This window comes from Protopterus annectens, chromosome 1.part0 (genome assembly GCF_019279795.1).
Source record: "Protopterus annectens isolate FY-2018-M chromosome 1.part0, PAN1.0, whole genome shotgun sequence".
Classification (NCBI taxonomy): domain Eukaryota; kingdom Metazoa; phylum Chordata; order Ceratodontiformes; family Protopteridae; genus Protopterus; species Protopterus annectens.
In genome coordinates this window covers 185,973,975-185,986,140 of record NC_056725.1, presented here as the reverse complement: position 1 = coordinate 185,986,140, position 12,166 = coordinate 185,973,975, and positions in this window count along the sequence as shown.

The following is a 12,166-nucleotide window of genomic DNA, read 5'->3' as shown; positions in this document are numbered from 1 at the left end:
GCCAGGCATTTCGTGAATACTCTGGGTGCAGTAGATAAGCCAAATGGCAATGCTGAGAATTGATAATGCTCTGGCCCTGCAAGAAATCTGAGGTATCTTCTGCAGCTGTGTCTGATAGGGACATGCAGGTATGCCTCCTTGAGGTCCAGAGTAATCAGCCAAGACCCCTTGCCCAGCATGGGAAGGAGTTGCTGTAGAGTCAGCATTTTGAACTTTGGTACTATGAGAAAAGTGTTTAATGCGGACAAATCCAGTATTGGTCTCCATTGATTTTCTTTTCTTGGAACAAGGAACAGTCTTGAATAAAACCCCTGGCCTTGTTCTTGTTGTGGAACTTTTTCTATTGCTTTGATCTGAGCAAGCAGAGAAATTTGCTTGATAGCCTCTGCCCTCTGGTTTTGTGGTAGGTTTGGCATGCCTTGTTTTCTTGGCAAGGTATGAAAATGGAACCTGTAACCGTGGTCTATAATGTCCAAAATCCATTTGTCCTTTGTCAGTCTGTGCCAATTGTCTGAAAACAGAGATAATTTTCCGCTCAAAGGAGCTTCTGCTTGCACTTTGGTCAGCGGAACTAGAGGAAAGTCATTGAGATTGTCCCTGTGGGGCAGGAGAAACCCCTGTGTCACTTCTTTGGTTTGCTGGTTGCCATTGTCGTCCCCTGTAGGAACCTCTGTATTGTCCTCTTCCTCGGGCATGCCTGTTTTTGCCCCTTTGAAATCTTTCAGGATTAGGAAAGGACCAGTTTTTAGAAGGCCAATTCCTGCTGAATCTGCGTGGCTGAACCTGGAGGAAATCTTTGACTGTCTGAACTGACTTGGCTTTTTCCTCAATGGACTTTAACACATCTTTAGCATTAGCACCAAAAAGCTTGTTCTTTTCCAAGGGTGCATCAAGAAGTTTTGCCTTAACATGATCTGGTAAAGGTTGTTCTTTTAACCATGCTTGTCTACGAATGACCGCCCCTGTCATAGCTGCCCTACATGAAGCTTCCAATGCATCATATCCACACTGAAGAAAGTGATTGCTAACTTGCTGAGAATTATGTACAGCCTCCTGCAAAGACTTCCTATCTAAAGGTTCAGGAGAGGCCAATGTTTTCTGTAAATCATCTAACAGGTAATCCTGATATTGAAACATATGAAAGAGACAATTGAGAGCTCTCATAGATAAAGTAGTGGAGGTGTAAACCTTCTTCCCCCATCTCTCTAATGACCTAGCTTCCCTGTCGGAAGGCAAAGGATTTTTGGAGGTGGTAGCTGAAACCCCTTTCGGTCCCTGTGAAATTGTTTCTAAATCCACAACATGGGCCCTAAAGAAATGAGAATGGGTTTCTGGGACCCTGTAGTATCTGTCAGGCTTGACAGCAGCAGGAGGAAGAGTATCAGGGGTAACACTGGAGTCAGAGTATAGATCATCCAAAACCTCAAGCACAGGAGGTATAGCTAAGGGTCTGTGTTGGGGCTTTTTAAGGAAGGTTCGAAGGCGCTTTCTGGAATCAGAATATTCCTGGCCTTGCCACTTAAAATGTTCCCTCATGGAATGCAGAACTTCCCCAAAAGAAATATCCTCAGGGGGAGAGGCCGAGGGGATGGAGTCCTCTGCATCTGAGTCCTCATAGGTCTGGAAGGGCTCTTCCTGGCTTTCGGAGTGAACAGAGTCCTCAGAATCTTCATCTGAAGGGAGAGGGTCAGAGGGTTCAACCCTGGGCCTCTTATCAGGAGGAGGCTGGGATCCTCTCTCAGGATGGGCCTGGGAACCTCTGATCATGGAAATTAAGTCTGCGGCCATAGTCATGATTTGTGTTTCAGGAGTAGGCTGAGGTAAGGCTTTAGCAGTAAGGTGCTTGGACTTGCTGGCTGCCTTAGCACATGTGTAGGCCTTGATAGACATGGACATGGGAGGCCTAGCAGCTCCACGTGCAGGAGTGACCTTATCAACAGCAATGGTCTCGGGCATTTACTCGGTTTCAGTATCCGGAGGAAAATCAATAACTGGCGTCGGTGTGGTCTCTGGTATCGGTAATGCGGTGTCTTCGGTTCGGAGCGGTGAAATAACCACCTCAGAGGGAACCGGGGCACTCGCGGTTGGTTTTGGCGTGGTGTCGGTGGAAGACGCGGGCCAAGTATGTCGGTCCCGGTCTTTTCGTTTCTTAGGAGTCTGCGATGTCGGTAGTTCCGACGGCATTGTATAATTGAATTTTTCGCCGAAAAAGTCTTCAGCGAACTCTGCCCGGTGCCTGAGAGTGCGCTTATTGAAGCGAGCACAGGCGGCACAGGCCGAGACGTCGTGGTCTGGGCCAAGGCAAGGAAGGCAGTAAGAGTGGAAATCCTTATGAGGTATTTGTTTACCACAAGACAAACAATTATTTACTTTTTCAGTAATTTCTGACATCGGCTGAGGCAAGAAAAGGTCCCCAACGGGGTACTTAGCTTTTTTGATGACTTCGGTTTCGAAGAATACAGGAGCTGACCGACCGGCACTTGCGAACTGCTTCTGCTTCGGGCACCGCACAGCAAGAAAGACTGAAGAAGATGGCGTCGGCTGATGCTTATATACTCCGGCCGCTCTGACGTCGGAGAGAAATGCGACATCAGCCGACGTCAGACCCAGACTTTGGAATCCGGCCGACCGAGGGCTGCCTGAGGCAGGACAACCCATATGTTATGACTGCAGTTGCATTCTTGAAGGACATGTGGAATCTGTATCCTTGGGAAACTATATTCAAAACACATTTGTCTTGGGTAACGAGTTCCCAGTTTTTTGCATGCAGGGTGAGCTTTCCTCCTAAGGGAGCAGGTAGTTGAGCAGGGCTTGGAAGGGTTAAGGTTAAGTAATTGTGCCATTTTTCCGTGGGGGGGGTCTTAATCCTCCCTGCTTTGGAAGTGGGAGCCCCCCACTGCTTAGGCCTGTGCATAGCCTGAGACTGTTAACCTAGGTAGTCTGCTGTTCCTGGGTTTGGACTGAGAAAGCCTGGAAGAGGCTGGAAAGGACCAATTCTCTGAAGGCCAATACCTACTAAATCTAGGAGGCTGTACTTGCAGGAAATCTTTAACAGTTTCCATATATTTAGCCTTTTCCTCCATCTTTTTGAAGACTTCTGCTTTGTTGCCAAACAGGCAGTCTTGGTTTAAGGGAGCATCCAGTAATTTAGCTTTAACATGATCTTGCAAGTTTTGCTCCTTAAGCCATGCATGCAAGTACAGACCCAGTGACAGCAGCCCTGCAAGATGCTTCTAAAGAGTCAACAAGTACAGTTGTGTACACTTACCATAAATGTGGATGTTCGAGTTAATTCACTGTTGCAGTCATTACATTTGGGTAGATTCCCAAAGCTATGATTGGGAGGAGGAATTTAGACAGCATTAGGGCCAGCTATAAGGCCCTGCAAGACTGCAGTGGCAAAGCCAGCTCTGGATTTAGAGAAAATTGGCAAATGATAATGCTTGGTGAAAGTATGTACAGAACTCCAGGTAGCAGCTTCTAGGATGTCCCTGGTAGGGACACCTCTGAGAAAGGCTGTAGAGGTAGCTGCAGCCCTGGTGGGGTGAAGTCTGATTCCCAGGGGGATAGGTTTTCCATGGTGCTTATAGCAGAAATGAATGCAATGGCTTATCTATTTAGAAATGGTTTGCTTTGAAATAGCCTTCCCCTCTGCCCCTGCAGCAAATGCCGCCAGCAGTTGTTCAGATTTCCTTTGAGGTTTAGTCATGTCCAAGTAGAATCTAAGTTGTCTGTGCACATCTAAGTAATGCAGTATATGTTCCTTTGTTCTGTGGATTGGGAAAGAAGGTTGGCAAATGAATGGACTGATCGAGCCACACTGGATACCACCTTGGGCATGAAGGATGGAATGGTTCTGAGGGACACCCTGTCCGCATGAAATATGATGAAAGGCTCCACTGCCATAAGGGCCTGTAATTCAGATACCCTTCTAGCTGAAGTGATTGCTAAAAGGAAAGCTGTTTTCCAAGAAAGAAACTTTAAGTCTGCAGTAAAGTACAGTTGTGTACCTACCATAAATGTAGATGTTCAAGTGTATTCACTGTTGCAGTCATTATACTTGGGTTATCCTGCTGGCAGGCTACCCGCAGTCGGCCTGAGTTCCAAAGTCTTGGTCCGGCTTCGGCTGATGTCGCCTCTTCCCTGACGTTAGTGTGCCAGGGGTATAAAAGATGCAACCAACGCCATTTTCTTCAGTTTTTCTTGCCCCAGATGTCAGGTGCCCCCAAATAGGAAGGCTGTAAAAAAGTATGCCAAAAAGCATGCATGTACTAAAATAAACAATTCCTTCATCTACAAGCAAATACACCACATAGGTTGCATAGAGTTGAGAAGTACAGAAAAGTCCCAGCAATGAAAAGGGGGATGGTGGGAGGGTAATCTGGACTGCAACAGTGAATACACTCGAACATCTACATTTATGGTAGGTACACAACTGTACTATGTTCGTGTTTCACTGTTGCAGTCATTACACTTGGGTTGAATCCCAAAGCTGAGGTTGGGAGGCTGGGCCTAAATAGGATTAGGAGAGGCTACCAGGCCCTTGAGCACTGCAGTGGCAAAGCCTGCTCTGGATTTAGAGTAGAGAGGTAAGTGGTAGTGCTTTGTGAAGGTGGGCACTGAACTCCAGGTTGCAGCTTCTAAAATGTCTTTGGTTGGTACTCCTCTGAGAAAAGCTGCTGAAGTGGCTGCTGCTCTTGTTGAATGTGGCCTAATGCCCTTATGCACTGATTTGCCATGTTGTGCATAGCAGAAGCGAATGCAGTGTCCTATCCATTTTGAAATTATCTGCTTTGAGATAGGCTTTCCTTGTGATCCTGCAGCATAGGCTGCAAACAGCTGCTCAGTTTTTCTGAAAGCTTTTGTTTTGTCCAAGTAGAATCGTAGCTGCCTTTGTATGTCCAAAGTGTGCAGAAGTCTCTCCTCTTTATTCTGGGGATTTGGATAGAAGGTTGGCAAATGAATAGTTTGGTTAAGAGCCACACTGGAAACCGCCTTTGGCATAAATGTTGGGTTTGTCCTTAGAGAGACCCTGTCCTGATGAAAAATGATGAACGGTTCCACTGCCATTAGTGCCTGTAACTGTGAAACTCTTCTTGCTGAAGTTATTGCTAGGAACAGAGCAGTTTTCCATGATAAGAATTTTATATCAGCTGTGCTGGCTGGCTCAAAAGGAGGCAGTGTGAGTTTTTCTAAAACAAAATTGAGGTCCCAAGTCGGTATTGGTGCTCTCCTTGGGGGTCTTATGTTTCTTGCCCCTCTGAGGTACTGCTTTAGCAGTGGATGCGAAAAAATAGGAGGTTCCGTATTGTAATGAGCTGAAATGGCAGAGGCATGGATCTTAATAGATGAAAAGGAAAGGCCTTTGTCCAGCATCTCAGTTAGGTATTGTAAAATCTGAGGTATATTTGGAACAAGTGGTTCGAATCCTTGGGCCTGGTTCCAAGCACAGAATCTCTTCCATTTTTCTATATAGGATTTCCTAGTGCTGGGCCTCCTGGCTTCTAAAATGACATCCATAACAGCTTTAGAGAGATGTGTGGTTTGAGTGACTATACTATCTGCCATGCAGCCAGATTTAAGGTTCTGAGTTGACTGTGCAGAATCTGGTTGTTCTGTTGAGTCAGGAGATGAGGAATTTGAGGTAAAGGCCAGGCTGGGCCTTGAGACAAGCTCTTTAGGATTGGGTACCAGTGCTGGCATGGCCAGTCTGGGGCAATCAGGATCATTTTTGGCTTCTCGTATGACTTTTAGGAGTACCTTGGGAAGAAGAGGCAGTGGAGGGAAAGCATAAACTGTCAGGATTTTCCAGCTGAATGAAAGAGCATCCACTTTCTATGCTTGTGAGTGATAAGTCCTTGTGCAGAATTTCTGTAGTTGGCAGTTGTGAGGGGAGGCAAAAAGATCTATGCCTGGGCGTCCCCATTTCCTTGTTATCATGCTGAAGACCTGTGGATTTAGTTTCCAGCTTAGTTTGTCTGCCAGTGTATTTTTCTTTCCTGGCAGGAATTGTGCCTGCAGATGTACTTGATAGGTCAGTGCCGTGTTCCACAAAGTCATGGCTTGCCTGCAGAGGGGGTAGGAATGTGTGCCCCCTTGCTTGTTTATGTACCACATAACTGTGGTGTTGTCCGTCTTTAGCAATAGTTGTCCTGGATGTAGTAGATCATTGAAGGCTGTCAGGGCATTCTGTACAGCTAGCATCTCTTTTTGATTGATGTGAAGATGCATTTGTTCCTTGGGACACGTGCCTTGAATACATTTTCCTTCCATGTGCGCCCCCCAGGCATAATCCGATGCATCCGTTGATATTGTCTGCCTGGCTGTGGGCAAGGTGAAGGGCTGTCCCTTGTTGAGGTGACAGGCCAGGGACCACCATAGAAACTCCTGTTGTAGACCGGGAATTATAGTTATTACTGTTTCCAGGCAGTGGCAATGTTGAGCCCAAACACTTTTTAGATACCATTGTAGTTTCCTCATATGCAGTCTTGCATATGGAATTAATAGAATGTAGGACGTCATGAAACCCAGGGCCTGCAGAACTTTTCTTGCAGGGAGCTGGGTCTTTGTTGCCATCATTTGAAAGTAATGAGTCAGTTGCCTTTGTTTGTCTGGTGTGAGATAAGCCATCTGGGTAGTTGTATTTAAGCTTGCACCCAGGAATATTATCTCTTGAGAGGGCACTAGTTTTGATTTCTTTTCGTTTACAATGTACCCTAGGCAAATTAGTAATGTTTTTACAAACGCCAGATGTCTTACTCTCTGCTTGAATAAGGCAGTCGTCCAAGTAGGGATATATTTGAATTCCTCTGTCTGCAAAATGCAATTACTGGTGCCAGGCATTTTGTGAAGACACTGGGCGCAGTAGATAAGCCAAAGGGCAGTGCAGAGAACTGGTAATGCATTGAGCCAGCTATGAATCTGAGGTATCTTCTGCAAGATTGTCTGATTGGGACATGCAGGTATGCCTCCTTGAGGTCCAAAGTAACTAGCCAAGCCTTCTTGCCCAGCATGGGTAGAAGTTGCTGAAGTGTTAACATTTTGAATTTTGGAACATCCAGGAAAGTATTGGTTCTGGAGCAAGAAAAAGTTTCCCCAATGGGGTACTTAGCTTTATTGAAGACTTTGGTTCTGAAACTCTATTTCAAAAATCTCAGGAGTCGGCCGACCGGCACTTGTGAACTACTTTTGCTTTGGGCACCGCGCGGCAAGAAAGACTGGAGAAAATGGCGTCGGTTGCATCTTTTATACCCCTGGCACACTGACGTCAGGGAAAAGGCGACATCAACTGACGCCGGACCAAGACTTTGGAACTCGCGCCAGCAGGATAACCCAAGTGTAATGACTGCAACAGTGAAACACGATGAACATCAGCTGACTCGAAAGGAGGTAGAGTGAGTTTCTCCAAGACAAAGTTAAGGTTCCAGGCTGTGGTTGGAGCTCTCCTGGGTGGTCTCAAATTTTTGGCCCCTCTGAGGAACTGCTTGATAATTGGATGAGAGAAGAAGGGAGGTTCTGTGATATGAGCTGAAATGGCTGAGGCGTGGATTTTAATGGAGAAAAAAGACAGGCCCTTGTGAAGCATCTCAGTTAAGTATTGTAAAATCTGAAGTAAATTGGGTGCTGCTGTTCTCATCCCTTGAGATTGGTTCTAGGAACAGACTCTCTTCCATTTTTTAGCATAAGATTTTCTAGTACTAGGCCTCCTTGCCTCTAAAATGATATCCATCACAGGTTTGCTGAGGGATGGTAAAGGAGAGATTAAGTAATTAGCCAGGCTGCAAGGTTCAGTGTTAGAAGCTGAGGGTGCAGAATCTGGTTCTCTTGCTGAGACAGCAGGAAAGGAGTCTGAGGCAGGTGCCATTGAGATAACCGTGACACACTGCACAGGAGGGGGCACCAGTGTTGGCACAGCCAGTCTGGAGCAATCAAAATCATCCTTGGTTTGTCCTGTTTGATTTTTAGTAGTACTTTGGAGAGTAGAGGCAGAGGGGGGAAGGCATAGACTGATAAGTTTTTCCAGCTGAAGGACAGAGCATCCACTTTCCAGGCTTGTTTGTGGGGAGTCCTCCTGCAAAATTTGTCCAATTGGTAATTCTGGGGAGAGGCACACAGGTCTATATCTGGGCTCCCCCATTTGCTTGTCAACATGTTGAAAAGCCTTGGTTCCAGTTTCCACTCATGTGGGTCCATGAGGTTTCTGCTTAAACCGTCTGCTAGTGCATTTAATTTTCCTGGCAGGAATTGAGCTTCTAGGTGCACTTGGTAGCTCAAGGCTGTGTTCCACAATGCCATGGCTAGTCTGCAGAGGGGGGTAAGAATGTGTACCCCCCTGCTTGTTTATGTACCACATAACAGTGGTGTTGTCCATCTTTACCATTAGTTGTCCAGGAAGAATGTGGTCCTTGAAGGCTGCCAGGGCATTCTGTACAGCTAACGTTTCTTTTTGATTGATATGCAGGTGCATTCTACTTGGGTTCCATTTGCCCTGAATGCACTTCCCTGCCAGGTGAGCCCCCCATGCATAGTCTGATGTGTCTGTTAGGGTTTGGGTGGCAGGGGGTAGTGTGAAAGGTAGTCCCTTGTTTTGGTGGCAGGTCTCTGCCCATCAAAGGAACTCTAGGCGCAGGCAAGATATGATAGGAATCATTGTTTCTAGGTCTTGAGAATGTTGACACCATAGGCTTTTTAGATACCACTATAGTTTCCTCATATGCAGTCTTGCATATGGAATTAGAAGAATGCAGGAGGCCATGAACCCCAAGGCTTGCAGTATGTGTCTTGCAGATAGCAGGGTTTTTGTGGCCACTTGTTTGAAGTAGGTTGTCAAATGAATTTGTTTCTCTGGCATGAGGTAAGCCATCTGGAAAGTTGTACTCAAGCTTGCTCCCAGGAATATAATTTGTTGACAGGGTACCAGGTGTGATTTCTTTTCGTTTATGGTGTACCCTAGACAAGTTAGAACCCTTTGTACAAAGACCAGATGATTCAAAAGTATGTCCTGGCTTTCTGCCTGAATTAGACAATTGTCCAGGTATCGGTATATTTGAATATTTCTTTGCCTGCAAAATGCAATAACTGGAGGTAGGCACTTTGTGAATACCCTGGGCGCAGTAGATAAGCCAAAGGGCAGTGCAGAGAACTGATAGTGCGTGTAGCCTGCTTTGAAGCATAGGTATCTTCTGCAAGATTCCCCAATTGGGATGTGCAGGTATGCTTCTTTTAAATCTAGTGTTGCCAACCAGGCATCTTTGTCTAGCATAGGAAGTAATTGAAGAGTCAGCATCTTGAATTTTGGAATCCCCAAAAATGTGTTTAGAGTAGACAGGTCCAGGATAGAATGCCATGAATTGTCTTTTCTGGGTACCAGGAAAAGTCTGGAGTAGAAACCTTGTCCCTTTTCCTCTTCTGGTACCAGTTGAATAGCCCCCATGCTTAAGAGAGAAAGTATTTGTTTTTGGGCCTCTGCCCACTGATTTGGGGGTAGGTCCGGCCACCCGCTTGGTGTTGGCAATGTGTGGAAGTGAAATCTGTATCCCCGGGACACTATATTTAAAACCCATTTGTCCTGGGTAATGAGTTCCCAATTCTTTGCATGAAGAGCAAACCCCCCCCCCCAAAGGAGTAGTCAGTTGATAAGTGCTTGGAAATTTTAAAAGGAAGTCATTGAGACAGTTTACCATAGGGGGGAGTCTTATTCCAAGATTTGGAAGAGGAGGCCCCCCGATGCTTAGTTCTGTGTGTCACCTGGGACTGAAACCTGGGGTTTTTGCTGTGTCTGGGTTTGGCTTGAGAAGACCTGGAAGGGGCTGGAAAGGACCAATTCTTAGAGGACAAGTGCCTACTAAATCTAGGAGGCTGAACTTGTAAAAAATCTTTAACAGTTTGCATAGATTTAGCTTTATCTTCCATCTTTTTAAGAACTTCCTCAGCCTTGTTGCCAAACAGGTGGTCCTGATTTAAAGGAGCATCCAACAATTTAGCTTTAACATGATCAGGCAAAGATTGCTCCTTAAGCCAAGCATGCCTTCTGAGCACATACCAAGTAACAGCAGCCCTGCAAGAGGCCTCTAATGAATCAAAACCACATTGCAAAGTATGTTTTCCAACTTGTTCAGCAGAATGCATTAAATCCTGTAATTCTTTATTTTCCACACAGTCAGGAATCAACTTCATTTTCTGTTTAAGCAGTCCAATAACATGTTGCTGATACTTTAACATATGAAACTGTCAGTTTAAAGCCCTAATGGCCAAGGTTGCAGAAGTGTAAACCTTCTTACCCAATATATCCAGCGCCCTGGAGTCTCTATCAGAAGAGGTAGGATTTTTAGCAATAGAAGCTTTAGGTTCATAGGTTCATACTAGGCTATCTGCCCTAGGGCATTTATAAGCGTAGCCAGAATGTGTTTGGCTTTCACCACCCATTTTAAATTTATTTTGCTATGCCCTTTTTCGAGGTTAGTATACTGTGCCTCTGTCTAACAGTGACACAGAAGTGATGCCCGGGGTAAACCTACGATCTCCCATCCACTCATCAAGATTCCTCTTGAAGAGAGTCAATGAGGGACTCTGCCTAACCTGGACTGGGATTTTATTCCAGAGTGAAGGGAGCCTCTGGGTTATGAATCTGTCCCTCCACCATGTCCTATTTATTTCAGTGCTGAGGTTCAAGTCTCTCGAGCGTAGCTCGATGGGATTTGGATTTTCTGAGGTGCAGCATGTCCATTAATTCCAGGTTGGACATGGCTTTATACGTCAGGCACAGATCGCCTCTGAACAGGCGGTATGCCACTGAGTAGAGCTGGAGTTTCTTTAACCGGGCAGCATATGGCATCTGTTTGAGCCCTTTGATCCTCTTGGTGAGGTACTTTTGGGGTCTTTCCAGTTGCTGCAGGTGTCTGGTAAGGTACATCCCAAAAGGGGCATTGTACTCAATTATGGGCCTGATGAGGGATGAGTAAGAGGCACAATGACGTCCCCTGATCTAGATGTGAATCCCTTCATGATTAGGTGGGCTATATAAAATGTTTTTCTAACCACTTTGGCCACGTGGTTGTCAAATGAGAGATTGCAATCAACTTGGGTCCCCAGGTCCCTAATTACTTCTTCTGTACTTAATGGATTTAATGCCCTTGGGCCCCTGTGAAAGTGTCTCTGGATCTGCAATAGGATTTTTAAAAAGGAACTTGTGGGACTCGGGGACCCTGTAGTATCTGTCAGGTTTTCTGGGAGCAGGAAGCAGGGAATCAGGGCCAAACTAGATTCCGAAAAAGCATCAACAATGTCTAGTACAGGAGGAATAGCTAAAGGCCTATGCTGACGTAGGAGAAGGAAATCCCTAAGCTGCTTTTTTGAATCACAAAAATCCTGGCTTTTCTCAGTAGAAATGCTCCCTTAGAGTATGGAAGGTTTCCCCAAAAGAAAAATCCTCAGGAGGGGAAGCAGAGGGAATGGAGTCCTCTGCATCAGAATCTTCATAAGTAGATAAGGGCAAATCCAGATCAGAAGAATCAGAAACAGAATCCTGATTAGAAGATTCATAATCAACTTCAGTCCTACGCTTCTTAGAAGTGTGGGGGGGGGAGCTACCCCTGATTAGAGTTATTAGATCTTCAGCCATTCTTATCATTTGTTTTTTAGGCATAGAGGCTTGAGCATGTGGCCTGGGCATAGTTTTTTTAGGCATGGATCGAGATTTAGGCCTAAGTAAAGGAGGAGGCATTGGTTTAATATGCAAGTCCGTAGGCCTGAATACACCCTTAGAAGCCAGTGCCTGCACAGCAACCCCAGACCCACCCAAGGTAGAGACATCTGCGGGTTCCATAGTTGAAGCATCTCGCGGCATACCGAACTCTGAATAGGTCTCAGTAGAGGCCTGCAAATCAGAAGTAGCGGGTATCAGGGGCTGTGAAAGCGCCTCACTGAGTACTGGCGAACAGGTGACTGGCTTAGGAGATGCGTCGTTGGCAGTTTTGGACCTTGGCGGCCTGTCTCTGTCTTTATCTTTGCGTTTTTTCGGAATCCCGGTAGACAGATGGCTAACCGACAACATTTTGGGATAATTAAACTGAGAACCGAAATATATAGAGGCGAAGATATACTAAAGCAAAAAACCGACAGCAAGGTATGTCGTGGTCAGGCCTAGGCAAGGAATACAGTATGAATG